This window comes from Uranotaenia lowii, chromosome 1 (genome assembly GCF_029784155.1).
Source record: "Uranotaenia lowii strain MFRU-FL chromosome 1, ASM2978415v1, whole genome shotgun sequence".
Taxonomy (NCBI): Eukaryota; Metazoa; Arthropoda; class Insecta; order Diptera; family Culicidae; genus Uranotaenia; species Uranotaenia lowii.
The window spans coordinates 111,125,032-111,142,671 of record NC_073691.1 but is presented as its reverse complement, the minus strand read 5'-3'; the positions used below and the strand labels follow the sequence as shown (position 1 = coordinate 111,142,671).

Here is a 17,640-nt window from a genome sequence, read left to right as displayed (position 1 = left end):
ATAAACGAAAAATGAAATCTAGAAAATTGGCAACACTTTGTATATAAAAGAGCAAGTTCCGTTCATGCTACTCGGAAACTTCTGGCATTTGAGAGCTTTCGTTAAATGAGAGACAACTGTGTAGAGTTTTGGAAGGAGAGAGTTTGACGGGAAACGAAATGAAAAGGCAAATCAGTTTAGTGAGTAATTTGGTGAGAGTCGGATCGTGTTGCGTCGCGTGCGTTTAAAAACATAAAGCATTGTGGAAGAAAATGGCTGAAAAGATCGGAGTTTAAATGGAGGTAGAAAGAAAGTGAAAAAAAGTTTAGGAAACGTGTAAAATAAGTCGGTCGGTCTCGACAATGGCGCGGTCGGTTCAACTACGCTGTCAGTTTTACTCTTGGATCGGTAGCTGTAAAGAAGGATTGTATTTTTATGGGTGAGTCAGAAGATTTTTTTTAAGGATGCGAAGCTTCAATTTGCAGTATGTGTTTGTCATTCTGGTTTTTTCGTTATTGGTAGACCACGATGGAATGGGATATAGATGAAAGTTTTACAGTTGGATTGTTGTTTGTTTTAGACGAGAGGTTTGGAGGAAATTATTGTGGCTGGTTTTATTTTAAAACGATAATTACCGAGCAATGGTGGACAGTGAAATTTGATCAGAGCATGCGAGGGTGAAATGGTTGTTCGAATTAGTTGGGTGCGGCTTTCCAGTTTGAATTCGGTGAGACTTTTTTTTTTCGACAATGCACAGTGGTCCAGAAATGAAATTTAGCGGGAAACAATTATTTGTGCTCTTGCCTTAGGTTTAAGACATTTGGTGTCCAAGACAAAGTTGTACAACATTACAAGGCGCTACTTTTGAATGAAACATTTTTAGGGTGGTTCATAAAACTCCTTAGATACGAAAATTATTTTTTTACTGTAATGAGATAGTGCTGTATTATGTTCAGCAATTATGTAGAACAACATAATTGATGAAACTTTGTAGAAGACTTTGAATGTCTATCTATTAACGTTTAGGTTTTATGATGATTTTTCGTGTACAAGTTAGGGTGGTCCTACAAAAACAAGTTTTTTTGTTATAACTTTGTTGGGTATCAATTTATCAAAATAATGTGTTCGGCAAGTATTTATCAAATCATTATGCGCATCTTTTGTAGCAAACAGATTTCTAATATCTGCTTTTGATTCGCAGTTATCATGAATTTTGTGTTCAAAAATGGCCGTTTTGTATGAGCCATAACTTCAAATGGAGCAAACCAAAAAATTCAAACTTTAATTTGTTTGAAAGAACATGTTAAAATCTACAATATATCGAAAAACTGGAGAGGTGTTTTTTGTTTAAAGCTTTTTATTAACAATTGAACTTGGCCAAAATTGCCATTTTTCATATAACAAAATATATCACTTTTGCTCTGCGACATGGAATTCTTCTTTGCGTTCGCACCCTTAGTCAACAATTATACATTTTTTACCACTACAAAAGCAGAGTTTCCTATTCATAACCTTTTGTAAAATTTTTTTAAAGACCAACATAGCCAGAGGGGCACAAATGGAAAAAAAATGAGGATTCTTGATTATTAATGTATAAAACCATATACTGAAAAAAAATGAATTACTAATTACCCAACATGAAAGTCTTGAATTGTATTTTTCTTAGGGGCCGTTCATCGATACCGGTAAGTGCTATTTCCGGAAAAAATGCTTCAACTGATTTTCAAATGGGGAGCAGATGGTAGCTCAAACCACAGCAGGTATAAATTCATTTTGAACAAACCTTTATCTTTTGATCTTCAAATTATTTCAATATAGGTTTAACCAATCATTCATTGACGAAGATGATGAAGGAGACATACGTGAATACAGCTATTCACACATTTTCGCGGTTTCTTTTGTTCCGTTACGTCTCGTAGATATATCTGATGGGATACAAAACGTTATCTGGAGTAACGATTGCCCATCCTCAGTGAGTTTGTGCAGACCTATTAGGCTCATTTTTGCTAAGGAAAGTGCAGATCTAACTAGATTCGTCGTGGGCGAAATTGAAAAGAAAATATATTCTTTGATTCCGACGGTGGTCAATCAGATTTCGGTACAATCACAAGTGTATTTTACCATGATTGAAACAAAATTTGTCAACGATTTGACTCGCACAAAATCACAAGCGTGCTATATTTGCCTCCGATCAGGAAAGTATTTGAATTTACCCGGCAATTCGCAAGACCTCGATGAACCCGAAAATTATGAATTCGGATTGTCACCGTTACATGCGAGCATACGAACAATGGAAATGTTTATGAAGATCGCAGATCGTCTTTGTATGGACAAACCCACTTGGAGAGTCAGGAAAACCAATATAGAAGTGAATGAACGGCGTCAAAGTCTTCGAAACATACTAAAAGAACAACTGAACTTGTATTGATGAGCCTAGGGTCACCGGTGGGAATTCCAATACAGGAAATATTGCCAGAAAATTCTTCGTGAAACGGATTGAAGTGGCACAAATTACGGGACTGAATGTTCAGCTTTTGGAAAAGTTTTACGTGATTTTAACCATTATCAACAGTAGCTCCGTAATCAACATTGACTCGTTTGAATGGTATGCTGAAGAAACTCGGGTGCTTTACAACAATTTATATAGCTGGTATCCCGTTTCTCCAACCGTACACAAATTGTTAGTGCATGGAGCAGCAGTCATAAAACATCATATTTTACCCATAGGCATGTATTCGGAAGAAGCTGGTGAAACAAGAAACAAAAGTTTACGAAGATTTCGAGAAAACCACTCATGAAAGCTCGATCGTGTGTTTAGTCTGGAGGATGTTTTTAAAAGAATCCTCCTGACATCAGATCCGTACATCTCACTATCCAAAAGAAAATGTATGAAATATTAAAAATCAGCCTTCCTGAATGCAGCCGTCATTTGATCTGTGACCCATAACGCGTTTTTTTATATTAGTTTCATTACATTCTAGCAATAAGTTTTTTTTTTGTTTTCTATGAATTTTTTATTGATTTCTCAAATAAACTTTTTTTTCGTTTTTAAAACAGTTGTTCAGATCTGTTAACTATAAAGATGATATAAATGTTACGATGTGTACGGTTATTCCTCACCTACACACAAAACTTTCGGGGCTCCACTTAGCAAAATTTCGCTGTTACTTCCCGTTAGCAAAAATATTTTTTTACTGTTGAGTTAGCAAAAAGCTAAATTTACTTGATTTTAGTAATAAAAAAAAGTCATTTTACTTGATTTTAGTAAAACGAAGGTTTTTCAGCCGCTTTGTTCACAGACACCAGCCGCCGCGCCAGTAGGGAGAAAAATAAAAAGCTGTCGCGATTAAGTGCGGTTCCGGATGTTCGTTGCTGATGGTTCTTGTGGTGGCAAACTCCACAACGAAATGGTAGCTGAATCGACACCGGATGCTTACAGGGTAAGGTCTGATCTTAAAGTGTTCAGATTCTATAATTTCTCAATTTCTAATTTTTGTGTTTGTTTTTTTTTTTCTACCAGGATAAAACCGCAACATGAAGCGCGCCACAGGCCGGTAATGAAGAAGGACCACAACTGGAAATTCAACAAGCTGCATCCGGCAAACACCCCGGTGCTTTCTTTGACGAAGGTGGCATGGCATTTCGCTCGCCAGTAGGTGCGTTCCCAGAATAGGAAAAATGTGAAAAAAATATAAAAAATGTGAAAAATAAATTATAAGTGAATGAAATTTGTGTATTTTATGCAATATTCAAACATTCCCCTGATTCTCCAGAGAAAAAATAAAGAAACATGAAATTACGGATCCGGGCAATCTTTTTCTCCGGTTTTTGCTAGAAATTTGAGTAAAAACTGCGGCGGCTAACTTTTGTACTCGTTTGCTAAAATTTTAGTTAAAAAATATTGCTAAATTGATTGCTAAGTTTCTAGCTGGTCAAATTTGAGCAAAATTTTGCTAATTTCCGGCCTCGAAAATTTTGTGTGTAGCCAAAAGTAGTCAAAAATAATATAGAAACGTTATATGAAAAATGGCAACTTTGGCCAAGTTCAATTGTAAATAAAAAGCTTTAAACAAAAAACACCTCTCCAGTTTTTCGATATATTGTAGATTTTAACATGTTCTTTCAAACAAATTAAAGTTTGAATTTTTTGGTTTGCTCCATTTGAAGTTATGGCTCATACAAAACGGCCATTTTTGAACACATAATTCATGATAACTGCGAATCAAAAGCAGATATTAGAAATCTGTTTGCTACAAAAGATGCGCATAATGATTTGCTAAATACTTGCCGAACACATTATTTTGATAAATTGATACCCAACAAAGTTATAACAAAAAAACTTGTTTTTGTAGGACCACCCTAACTTGTACACGAAAAATCATCATAAAACCTAAACGTTAATAGATAGACATTCAAAGTCTTCTACAAAGTTTCATCAATTATGTTGTTCTACATAATTGCTGAACATAATACAGCACTATCTCATTACAGTAAAAAAATAATTTTCGTATCTAAGGAGTTTTATGAACCACCCTAAAAATGTTTCATTCAAAAGTAGCGCCTTGTAATGTTGTACAACTTTGTCTTGGACACCAAATGTCTTAAACCTAAGGCAAGAGCGCAAATAATTGTTTCCCGCTAAATTTCATTTCTGGACCACTGTGCAATGGAGGGGCGCATGCTTGTGGGTTTGGTGGCCCTGAGACGATGCCTTAAACATGAGCGTTACAGTTCAATCCCTTGAGAGGGTCACTACCAGGAAGAGGGAGGTACAAACCCCTGAGAGGGGCAGTACCAAGAAAAGAGAGGTACAAACCCCTGAGAGGGGCAGTACCAAGAAGTGAAATGTACAAACCCCTGAGAGGGGCAGTACCAGGAAGAGGGAGGTACAAACCCCTGAGAGGGGCAGTACCATAAAGTAAAAGATACAAACCCCTGAGAGGGGCAGTACCAAGAAGTGAAATGTACAATCCCCTGAGAGGGGCAGTACCAAGAAGAAAGAGGTACAAACCCCTGAGAGAGGCAGTACTAAGAAGAGAGAGGTACAAACCCCTGAGAGGGGCAGTACCAAGAAGAGAGAAGTACAAACCCCTGAGAGGGGCAGTACCAAGAAGTGAAATGTACAAACCCCTGAGAGGGGCAGTACCAAGACGTGAAATGTACAAACCCCTGAGAGGAGCAGAACCAGGAAGAGGGAGGTACAAACCCCTGAGAGGGGCAGTACCAAGAAGAAAGAGGTACAAACCCCTGAGAGGGGCAGTACCAAGAAGAGGGAGGTATAAACCCCTGATAGGGGCGGTACCAGGGAGTGTAAAGTACAAACTCCTGAGAGGGGCAGTACCAGGAAGAGGGAGGTACAAACCCCTGAGAGGGGCAGTACCATGAAGTAAAAAATACAAACCCCTGAGAGGGGCAGTACCAAGAAGTGAAATGTACAAACCCCTGAGAGGGGCAGTGCCAAGAAGAGAAGGTACAAACCCCTGAGAGGGGTAGTACCAAGAAGAGGGAGGTACAAACCACTAGGAGGGGCGGTACCATGAAGTGAAAAGTTCAAACTTTTGAGAGAGGCAGTACCAGGAAGAGGAAGGCATAAACCTGCCCCCTGAGAAGGACAGTACCTTAAAGTATAAAGCACATACACAGTACAATACAAACCCCTTAGAATGGGAAAACCATAAAATGTCGAAGCAAATTTCTAAAAGGGGGAGTACCATGACCGAACCGCTCTTTGAAAAATTTGAATGTAAAGTGGATTATGCGAAAAGGAGTATGATGAAAAAATTAAAAAAAAGGAATTAAAAGAAAGGAAGAAAAAAAAATGCAAGTTAAAAAGAGTAACAAAAAAATGTTGCAAAATGGACTACGGAATACGTAGATTTGAAATGAGAGTGTATTAAATAGAGAAAAAACATTGATTTACTCAAAGAAAGAAAGTGAAATGGAGAAAAAATAGCATATGTGAATTGTAAATACGACAATGTTAAATTGAATATTAAAAATGAAGAAACTATAAAAGAAGTTGGATATCAAAACTAGAAAAAAAATCAATAGAAATCAGTGGATAAAGAAACAGAGGTATCTATTGATAACACGAGACGGATTGAGATTAAAAAAAGGAAAATATTGATCGGTAAAGAGAGAAACCGATATATTTATCACGAAAAACAAGAATACACAAAATGAAAATGTAGATTGAAAGTTATCAAAGTTTGATAATTAAATGGAAAAGCGATAAAATGGTGTGCAGAAAAAAACAAAAAGAGAGAATAAAGAAAAAAAACAAAAAATGTCAAAAAACAAAGAAAAAAAATTGAATATTAATTTAAAAAAGGAAATATCACGAAAATGAAAAAAACAAGCATTAAAATGAAAAAGGAAAAAAAATGCTGTAAAATGGAGAACGAAAGTAAAAATAAGAAAAGAGAGAACGAAGAAAAAGGAAAAGAAAGATAAGAAATAAGTATGAATAGTACAATAAAAGAAAAATGGCGAAAGTAAAGCTGAGAAATACAAAATTGAATTTGGTTGAAGTATGGAAAATAAAGTTAAAAATAATTAAAAAAGGTACAAACCCCTGAGAGGGGCAGTACCAAGAAGAGGGAGGTACAAACCCCTGAGAGGGGCAGTACCATAAAGTAAAAGATACAAACCCCTGAGAGGGGCAGTACCAAGAAGTGAAATGTACAATCCCCTGAGAGGGGCAGTACCAAGAAGAAAGAGGTACAAACCCCTGAGAGAGGCAGTACTAAGAAGAGAGAGGTACAAACCTCTGATAGGGGCGGTACCATGAAGTGTAAAGTACAAACCCCTGAGAAGGGCAGTACCAGGAAGAGGGAGGTACAAACCCCTGAGATGGGCAGTACCATAAAGTAAAAGATACAAACCCCTGAGAGGGGCTGTACCAGGAAGAGGGAGGTATAAACCCCTGAGAGGGGCGGTACCCTGAAGTAAAAAGAATAAACCTCTTAGAGAGCAGTATCAAGAAGAGGGAGGTATAAAATCTCTTAGAGGAGCAGTACCAAGAAGAGAGAGATAACAAACCCCTGAGAGGGACAGTACCAAGAAGAGAGAGGTACAAACTCCGGAGAAGGGCGTTAAGTTAAAAGAACAAACCCCATAGAGGGGCAGTGCCATTAAGAGGGAGGTACAAATCCTGAGAGGGGCAGATTAAATTAAAAAAAAAAAGAAATTAAAAGAAAGGAATCAAAAGAGGAAGAAAAAAAAATTCATGTTAAAAAGAGTAACAAACAGATGTTGCAAAATGGACTACGGAATTCGTAGATTTGAAATTAGAGTGTGTTAAATAGTGAGAAAACATTGATTAACTCATAGAAAGAAAGTGAAATGGAGAAAAAATAGCATATGTGAATTGTAAATACGACAATGTTAAATTGAATATTAAAAATGAAGAAACTATGCAGGGAGTTGGATATCAAAATTAGAAAAAAAATTCAATGAAAACCAGTGGATAAAGAAACAGAGGTATCTATTGATAACACGAGACGGATTGAGATTAAAAAAAGGAAAATATTGATCGGTAAAGAGAGAAACCGATATATTTATCACGAAAAACAAGAATACACTAATTGAAAATGTAGACTGAAAGTTATCAAAGTTTGATAATTAAATGGAAAAGCGAGAATAAAGAAAAAAACAAAATATATCAAATGAAGAGTAAGAAAATTGAGAATGGAAAAAGGTTTATAAGAAAAAAAGGGTATGATGAAAAAAAAACAAAAAAAAAATTGAATAATAATTTAAAAAAAAGGAAATATCACGAAAATGACAAAAGAAGCATTAAAATGAAAAAAGGAAAAAAAATGCTGTAAAATGGAGAACGCAAGTGAAAATAAAAAAAGAGAGAACGAAAAAAAAAGGACAACAAAGATAATAAATAAGTATGAAAAGGAATTATAGTACAAAAAAAAAAGAAAAAAAGGCGAAAGTAAAGCTGAGAAATATAAAATTGAATTTGGTTGAAGTATAGAAAATAAAGTTAAAAAAAAATTAAAAAAAAACGATAACGGGGAATGGAAATTACGAATGAAAAATAAACAAATGAAAAAGGTAATATTGAGAAGAGGAGATTTATCGAGAGTGAAAAAAAGAAAATATTGAATGGTTAACGGAGAAAGAAAAAAAGATAGTGTAAATAGGGAGAATTCGCAGATATTAGATGCAGATAGAGACCATTCAAAGAGGATGATGTAATTGGAACATGTAAATGAAAATAGTTGATGTAAAATAGAATACAGAAAAAATGAACAAGTAGAAGCAAAGAGTGAAAAACAAATTAAAAAGGGAAAAGTAAAAGAGTTTAACTCACAAAATACAAAAAAAAAGAAAATGAACAACAGGAAGAATAGAACAGAACTGAAACTATAAAGCATTATGAATTTTAAAACTAAAGTGGAAATAAGAAATCGTTAGAATAGGAATTGGAAGTAAAAAAAAAATGGTTCAAAAAAAGTATGGAAATCCGAAAAATAAGCAATATGGAACGGAAATCGTTGAGAAAATTTGAAAAATGAATCATAAATATTTAAGAAAATTTAAAAACTACAGGGAATCGAAAATCAAAACTGTATTGGAGAATGCAGAACAGTGCACATAAAATGAAAGTAAACAAAAGACAATAAAAATTTAAGAAAAAAAATTGTAATGTCAAACTGGGGATTGCAAAATTTAGAATGGCAAAGGAATGTTGTGAAAAGAGACTTGATGAAACGACATATAAAAGATACAATAAGAAAATAGAAATAGATTTGAATAAACAAAAATTAAGGTGAAAGGAGTAAGGAAAAATTGATTCTTTAATATTAATACCAGATAATTAGAAAATATAATTAAAAAAAAGAGAGGGAAATAAAAAGTTTGTAAGAAAGTAGAATGAAGGGTAAAAAAAAGGGAAAAGATTAAACATAAAAAAATGGAGTTCATAAATATAAAATTAAGTAGAAACAATACTAAGAAAACGATATAAGAGGTTTAAAAACAGGAATAAGAATATGCCACAAAAAAATGAAATTACTTTAAAAAAAAACGAGATCTCTTGAGAGTGGAAAATGAAAATTATTGACCGTTAAACGAAGACAGAAAAATGGAGAGCGAATGTTTACAAAGGAGAATTCATAAATGAAACGGAGATAAAGGTTTCTAAAAAAGCTAATCTAATTTAATAAGTAAAATGATAATAGTTAATGTAAAATAGGTTGTAGAAAAAGAATTTTACGAAAAAGGAAAATGAAAGGATGGAATACAAGATATGACGAAGGCATACAAAAAAGTAACATAAGGCAGAAAAAAACACTTAATAAAAAAAAAGGAACAGCGAAAATAGCATAATAGAAAGAGAAAGAGAATGGAACATAAAATAAGGAATTTCGGAAAAGAGTCAAAAGTGGATATTATAAAGAAAGATACTTTGATAAAGATTACAAAAATAATGGAAAATCGAAAAGAGTGAATAATAGTTAGAGAAAAATTATGAATGAAAAATAAAAAGGGAACACGGGGAACAAAGCATTGAAAAATTGAGAAGATGAAAACCAGAAAATAGTATATAAATAAAAAAAAAAGAAGAAAAAATTGTATTTGAAAAATTAATACAGGGAATTGAAAATCAGAAATGATAAATTTTTAAGGAAATTGGACGGAAATGGTTTGAGAGTGAAAAATGTAAGATATACATATCGGAAAAGAGAGAAACAAAAATGGATCACGGATAAAAAGAGAATGAACAGATGGAAAGTGAAATTATTTGAATTTAAGAATGCAAAATAGTGTACAGAAAAGAAAATGAACAGTATTAACATTTTAATTGAGAATAGCAAACTGATGATTGGGAATGGTAAATCGATAATTAGAACATGTAGTATTACGGAAAAATAACAAGCGAAAAACTTACTAAAATGAGGATTAGTGTTCGTACAATATGGATTCTGTGAAATGAAGAACGAAAAATGGAGATGGATCTAAAGTATGGAAAGCAGAGCACGAAAAATAAGAAGTGAGTTGAAAACCATGATGGGGAACAAAGAAAATATAAGAAAAAAATACCGGGAGTTGAAAATCAAAAATGAATAATAAACAATAGAAAACGATATAAAACAAAAAATGGAAGTATTAAATGTAGGAGATTCATTGGGAGTGGAAAATGAAAAATATAGATCGTTAAATGAAGAAAAAAAAAACGAAAAAATGGAAAATGGACTCAAGAAAAATAGAGATTAATGTTAAGCGAAAAATATGAGTGAAAAAAAAACGAGTTATTAATAAAAAAAGGAAATATGGTCAAAGACATACAGTGAAAGGGATTAAAAAAGGCAGAATAGGAACCTTAGTTCAGAAAAAAAAATTAAATGGCAAACAAAAGATAGAAAATTGGGGATAGGAAATGGATGAAAAAAAGTAGAAGTATGATCAAAAAAAGAATAAGTAATTATTGTAAAAAAGTATAGTAATAATAAATAAAAGAACATGGAGATTTGAAAAGAGAGTATGAAAATAAGAGAAAGAAATATTAGATTGAGTGAGAAAATGCAGGACAAAAAAAAGGAGAAAGCAAAGATGAAGAAAATATTGGAAGGAATTGAAAGTAAAGAAAGGATAATGAAGTAAAAATTGAAAAAAATAAAAATTCTAAGCGATACCGTGATTTGAAAATTAATTTATTAAGAAGGATTAACACAACTTGTAGAAATCAAAACAGGAGTTTTTAGAGTGAAACATGCAAAATATAGAGCAGTAAATAGAGAAAGAAAATAAAATCACGGTAAAGGGTAAAAGGGACTAGAATGGAGATGCAGGGAGGCAGATGCATAAAGATGTATTTTTTTTTTTAAATGATGAGGTATTCAATTGGGAAACGGAAATCAAAATAAGAAAATAATGTATACTGGAGTAATGATCTTAACAGTGGGCTTTCCCTTAGAAAGCAAACTTTAGAAATAAGATCGAGGGACAATATACAGTGAATAATACACAATGGAAAAAAAGTCGGATAGTTCAAACGAGTTTGACGTGTTAACTAAATACATATTGCAATCCTCCGAGATTTGAAATTAAATCATATTTCTTACCAAACTTTTTCAAATTGTTCAGGAGTATAGAGGCGGAGGCGAATGTAGGAAATAAAGTGAGGATAAATATCTCTGAAGAAATAAACGAAAAATGAAATCTAGAAAATTGGCAACACTTTGTATATAAAAGAGCAAGTTCCGTTCATGCTACTCGGAAGCTTCTGGCATTTGAGAGCTTTCGTTAAATGAGAGACAACTGTGTAGAGTTTTGGAAGGAGAGAGTTTGACGGGAAACGAAATGAAAAGGCAAATCAGTTTAGTGAGTAATTTGGTGAGAGTCGGATCGTGTTGCGTCGCGTGCGTTTAAAAACATAAAGCATTGTGGAAGAAAATGGCTGAAAAGATCGGAGTTTAAATGGAGGTAGAAAGAAAGTGAAAAAAGATTTAGGAAACGTGTAAAATAAGTCGGTCGGTCTCGACACCTCCATGAACTGAAATTAAACCAATTCACAGAACTAAAAAAAGCTGGTCAGTACCGGTACAAACTTATTTACAAAAATCCAAAAGACACAGAAAAAATTCTTAATTCGAAAGAAACTTAAAAAAACAACAACTACCGAGCATCCATTCCAAAATTGCTACTGGAAACAATACGTGTTGTTAAGAATATTCCCACATCTATAAATGAAAAAGAAATCTTTCAATTTGCAATCTCAGAAATGAAAATTATAAAAGTATAATGAATTAAAAAAATGATAGAGAAAAACTTAGTTGAAACGAAATCCGTAAAAATAACATTCGAGGGCCTTCAACTACCACGAACGGTACAGTTGTACGGAGTATATATGAACCTGGAAACCTATATTTACTCTGTTAGAATATGCAGAAAATGTTGGAGAATAGGACATAAACACACAAAAAAAGCATGGTAAAATTACTAAATCCGTGGTTTAAACGAACAACAGGCGACCATATTTTTGAGTCAAATATGTTTTGTTGTTTATAATACCTTACGCATAGCTATTTTACCATGTGCTCAATTTGGCTGCGCATAGTAAATTCGACTGCGTTTTAGTAAAATTGTCAATGAAATTGTGCATTGTTTTACTTCGTCCCTAGTAAAATTAATATGTTTCATGATGAAACTAGGATGTGTTATGATAAAGATTAGGAGGAGCGAGGAGCTTGATTTAAATAGTAAAATTACAATGTATGTTTGTTTGTTTATTTGCATGCATGCATTATGTCATTATTTGAAACATGAAAATTCACACTTCCGACACACGTCGGTTAATGTTAGTGTGTTCTCCCGATGTTCTGGAATGATTTTCAAAGTTATGTAACTATAAAGCAGCTCAAAATTAGTTTTTTTACAAACGGGTTTGATGATTAATGATCCTGAATTAGTGTAAACAACAAGAATGTTTACCATAGTAAAATTATCATACGCACTTATGTTTTTGAGTCAAATATGTTTTGTTCTCAAAAGTACGATGTGCGTAGTATTTTGTTGATATGAATTGGTGCCACAATGTCAAAATTACTATGCGGACGGTAGTTGTGATAGAAATTATGATGAAATTATTATGACCATAGTATTTTCGACAACAAACATTGAGAGTTATCGAAAATTACCAGGTACATAGTAATTTCAATATTCTTTCATGCGCACTTTCACAAAATCGATGTTAAACTTTTCGTGGTTGAAAATACTATAGCGCTGAAATGGTAAAATTATCATGACAGCGTCTTTGGGATGACCACTCAATTTTTTTTCCGTGAAGAGAGTGCGTGCACACAAAATTCCTGGGCCTGAACTTAGCAAAAATAGTCGATTACTTTCGATTAGTAATTGAGTTCGTTTTACTAACACGATAGGAAAAAGCGGATTTTGCTTGATTTTAGTAAAAACTAATTTTATTGGCCGCTTTCTTTTTTGGCGGCAGTCGTATTTGCCCCGCCGCGCCGCTAGAAAAACAACCAGTGTTCTTAAAAAATTCAATTCCGTCGGAGCCTTTGATGAAGTGGACAACGAAATGGTGACCGATTCGACAATGAAAGCAAGCAAGTAAGAATAAATCTGGAAGCAGGCAGTTTTTACAGTTTTAGTTTGTAAAATTATTAATTTTTTCTACCAGATTGCAGCTGCCAGTAAGGAAAAACATCAATGCCACAAAATGTCCGAGACGATTGTCAAGTCCTGGCGGAACGGAACTTTCGCGGCCAATAGGAAAATCCGGAAATCGACGTTAGAATTTCACATCTGGAGTAACCCGGTCCACCCACAGTAGAAAAGTTTTAAACATAGAAGTGACAAAGTGTTGTTAAGTGATGGTTACATTTAGAAAGAATAAAAATAAATTTATGAAGGTGAAACAATTTGTGTATATTATTGGTAATCTGATACCCTCTGTGTTTTCGAGAAAAAATAATAAATTTTGTAGGTTCAAATTCTGCACGGTATTTTTCATCGGTTTTTGCTAAAATTTTTGTGAAATATTCCGGCGGCTTACACACAAAATTTTCGAGGCCGGAATTTAGCAAAATTTTGCTCAAATTTGACCAGCTAGAAAATTAGCAATCAATTTAGCAAAAAAAAATTACTAATATTTCAGCAGAATAGCTAAAAGTGTCCTGCCTAATGTTTACTAATTTGATAGCAAAAAAAAAGTTGTTTGCTAAATCTCTAGCAATTCAAAATTTGTCCGATTACTAAAATTTCAGTAAAATATAATTTTCAACTTATCTGTTTTTCCTGTATGGAATGAAAAATAAAAATATTTATATTGGTTCACCATTTTATATTTCTGATTTTGTACAATTATAAAACCACTATTTTCACCCATCAATATTCGATGATGTTGTGGTTTTCTTTGCTGGCTTCTGTTTCCTGTTGTCGGCCTGGGACAGTTTGGTTAGACGCTCTTTTCCGCTTCCATCGAGTTATATTGATCACGCTTTAGGTTTGGAACCCGTATGACCTGGAGGAAAAATAGAAATTTCAGTTTTGTTTCTCACATCTGCATAGAAAATAATCATTTACCACCAGATTCCAACTTGGAAACGTGTTAGACTCCACGTTCTGCAGGCATGAATCGTCGCCGGTTTCGGCTGGTTACATCGGGACACTTTTTGAAATCTAGATAAAACAATAAATAAAACAGATATGAATAATATATCTTATATCGCAAATATTAGCATAATAGCTGAAACTTATTGCAGCTCTAGATATTATAATGCTGCACGAAACAAACGGAACCGAACACATAAATGAAATCGAACTAACATTGCAAATTTGTATTCTCGTTGGGAGTACAATATCAATAAATAGAACGTTAGAAAACAATTGGTCACCAAATTTCAATTTTTTGTTTTTGAAAAAAAAGTAAATTGAAATTCGGTGCACAATTGTTTCCTAACGTTATATTTATTGATACTTATTGATTTCAAACAACTTCTTGACCGTATAGAAGACGTATTACTTTCAGAAGGTCAAATCTTCGATCAACGGAACTTACAAACAAAGGTATAATAATACCACCAGTACTGCAAAGGTTGGTGATGTGATATTCAACTAAAATATTCTAATTGGAATCTAGCTTACTATAGTCATGCTACTTTTCTCTTCTAAAACCTAATTGATTAAAAACCGTAAAAAAGTTAATTTTGAACGAAAAATTTTCTGATTTGTTTTTCAATAAATAAAAATGAAATATAATTTGGTAAAACAATGGGCTTAGGTGTCCTATCAAACAAAATTAAAAAAAATTATCCATATTACAAAAAACAATGAAAGATAAGTTAACATGTATTCAATACAAGAATCAATTCAAAACATGCATTTGACTTTCCATAAGTAAATGGATGGACATGAGTAATATGCTTATCAAACAGATAATACCGTGCGAGACCCAATGGTCGCACATTTTCTACTTCAATCGTTTTTTTCTTCGCAAAATAATAACTAGGTATTTAATATTCTACATTTTGATTCCTACAGTATTCATTTACGATTGCCGGGAGAATGTAAATTTTCGCATTTGATGTCAGTGCATCATTCCTTAAATGCGCGGCCATTGAGTCTCGCACTACAGACATTAAAAATTTCAAACCTGATATTGTCCTAGTAACTCTAACCCCATTTTAACTTCCCTGATTTAATCCATTTCATCTCAAGTGGAAGCTATCAAGGCAATCCTTCCATGCGCCAGGTTACCCATAGTTGCAAAGCTTACATTTCCCGTATGGTAGATGTTACGAATCTGTTGGAATTGGTGGTGGAATATAGTGGATTTCTATTTCCAAATCATGAATGTAGGGGAGATGGGGGCATAATGGCCACCTTAAGGAAAACGGTTATTTAACCATAGAAAATAGCTATAACATGGAGGTTACATTATTGTTTCGTGTTCAGACACTTGAAAAGCCTATTCCCTAACGGGCTGAAACGTGAAAAACTAGATGAAAACGTTAAAAAATGCATTTTAAAAAATTTTGCCAAATGCTGAAAACCAGCCACTGTGGAGGCATAATGAGAACCCCCCCTGAGGCAGTATGAGCACCATTAATCAGAGCAAGATGTGCGTTTTTGCCGGGGAATCTAGCAGCGAATTCAATTCGATGAAGTCAGGTGAGTCGTAGATTCATCAAACAAAGCAATAACAAAATAATCTAGGTCTGTTTGTAGAATACAAAAAATTCCCGCACGCTCATACATTAAGTGCTTTGTTCGGAGGATGATGCTACTAGCCGTATAATGTAACAATAAAAAAATCGATCATGAATTGTGAATGGAAAAAAATCACCTCGAACAGAAATCTAACTCTAGTCTTTTGATTACCTCTCCAACACCTTACCAATAGGCTAAATTGTCGGATGAAAACTAGTCAAGGTGTGGCGCTATAAATCAATTTTAATTCGCTGCTAGATTCTACGGCAGAAAATGCTCATTATGCCTCGATAATATGATGCTCTATATGCCCCTAGTCAACAAATTTAAGTAAAAACGTGTTTTAAAATTGATAAAAGTGAAAAATCAAAAATTTGTTGATGGTAAAAATTGAGAAACAAAGTGTACATCATGTTGCAGTGCGTACATTATAGATCAAGGTTATTTTAAGATCATAAGAGCTTATTTCGTGGTGCTCAAAAATTATAATATTTTCGTAACTTGAGAACCAAGCTAGTTTTTTTTAAATATCTCTGTAAAGATGATAAGGAGATTCCATTTTTTGTGAAAAATTAATACTATAGGAAGTACGAAACAAATCCTCATGAAAATTTATTTAAGAAAATACGCACTTTCGTAGAAAAGCGTAGTTCTCATTATGCCTCGGGTGCTCGTTATGCCCTCATCTCCCCTACTTAGCCCTCTCCAGCTCCAATGGGCTCATTTTTATACAAAGTATACTTACCAACTAATATCGAGGGTAGTAGCCTTTTTTGTCAAGATAACGGTACTACTGGGTGGATACCACTTGGCAGTCGGTTAGAAGGGACCCCAGGTCTCTGCTGCCTGTTTCTTCGGAATGGACTCCCCTCCGGAAGAAGGCCTACACATGTCCACCCGCAGCACAGCACCATGTCCCTGCAATTTGCTTCAGATGGGTGCAGGCTCGGTGCCACTACCTGTTTTGTGTCTCTGGCCATCAAGCGGGGCGAATTTTTAAGCATCTTGCTGAAAAATGAATAGTTTTGTTCAAATTTAAATTCATTTTTCTTGAATATATACTTACCGGGCTAAATTCACAGAATATTTATGCCATGTTTGCACTCTGTTTAAATTTTGCGGGGAGCGAAAACAAACGAAACACAACTATAAACTCAGGGCGACATCTTAGGGCAAACGGATCAAACTTATCTGACACTGCTGAAATTGAGCAAATTAGGACAGTGGTTCGCGTCTATGCTACGGTAATGAACTCAAATAAATAGCAAAGAGATTTTTTTACTCAAATCCAGTTAAAATCACGACAATTTCTGAAAGAGCTAATTCAGCAGTAAAATTTTTTTTTTGCTAACTGGAAGTAATGGTATATTTTTGCTAAGTGGAGCCTCGAAATTTTTGTGTGTATTTTTTCCCTTGTTTGCTAAAATTCTAGCAGAAAAATATTGCTAAATTGATTGCTAAATTTCTAGCTGGTCAAATTTGAGCAAAATTTTGCTAAATTCCGGCCTCGGAAATTTTGTGTGTGTAAAGTTAAAAAAGCCTGTGAAAATTGCGGTAATCTTCTTGATGAAAAACATACCGAATGTCAACAAAATGAACCAAAATGCAGAAACTGTAAAGGTCCCCACAAACCAAATTTTAAAAACTGAACAGAAAAAACCCGAATGCAAAATATTAATAAAGCTATGGCACGTAACAAAATGACGTTTTTAGAAGCTCAGAAATTATATCCTAAATATTCTAATCGTTTCGCAGTTTTGCAATCTACCGACGAATTCCCTAGTTTGGAACGTTCAAGTAGACCACAAAAAGGTTTTAGACCGTTGGAGCCAACAGAAAATCCGATCAGTTATCAAAAGATAATCAAACAATTCAATCAAAATAAACCACAAAAACAAAATAAAGAAAATGTACAAAAACGATTGAATATTGGAGATCAAATAACGTTACAAGAAAAATTGATAACAAATA

The 17,640-nt window shown here is 33.8% G+C and overlaps 2 long non-coding RNA genes across 2 annotated transcripts; one reads left to right on the top strand and one right to left on the bottom strand.

Annotated features, from left to right (window-relative positions):
- Positions 1-3,069: 3,069 nt before the first annotated feature.
- On the top strand, positions 3,070-3,707 carry LOC129738715 (uncharacterized). Its single transcript, XR_008735613.1, has 2 exons — positions 3,070-3,419; positions 3,500-3,707. It is a non-coding gene; the product is annotated as an uncharacterized LOC129738715 (long non-coding RNA).
- Positions 3,708-13,780: 10,073 nt separating this feature from the next.
- LOC129738714 (uncharacterized) lies at positions 13,781-16,850 on the bottom strand. The gene is made up of 4 exons (XR_008735611.1): positions 16,736-16,850; positions 16,415-16,677; positions 14,044-15,262; positions 13,781-13,981 (listed from the first exon to the last, which is right to left on the bottom strand). It is a non-coding gene; the product is annotated as an uncharacterized LOC129738714 (long non-coding RNA).
- Between the last annotated feature and the right edge of the window lie 790 nt (positions 16,851-17,640).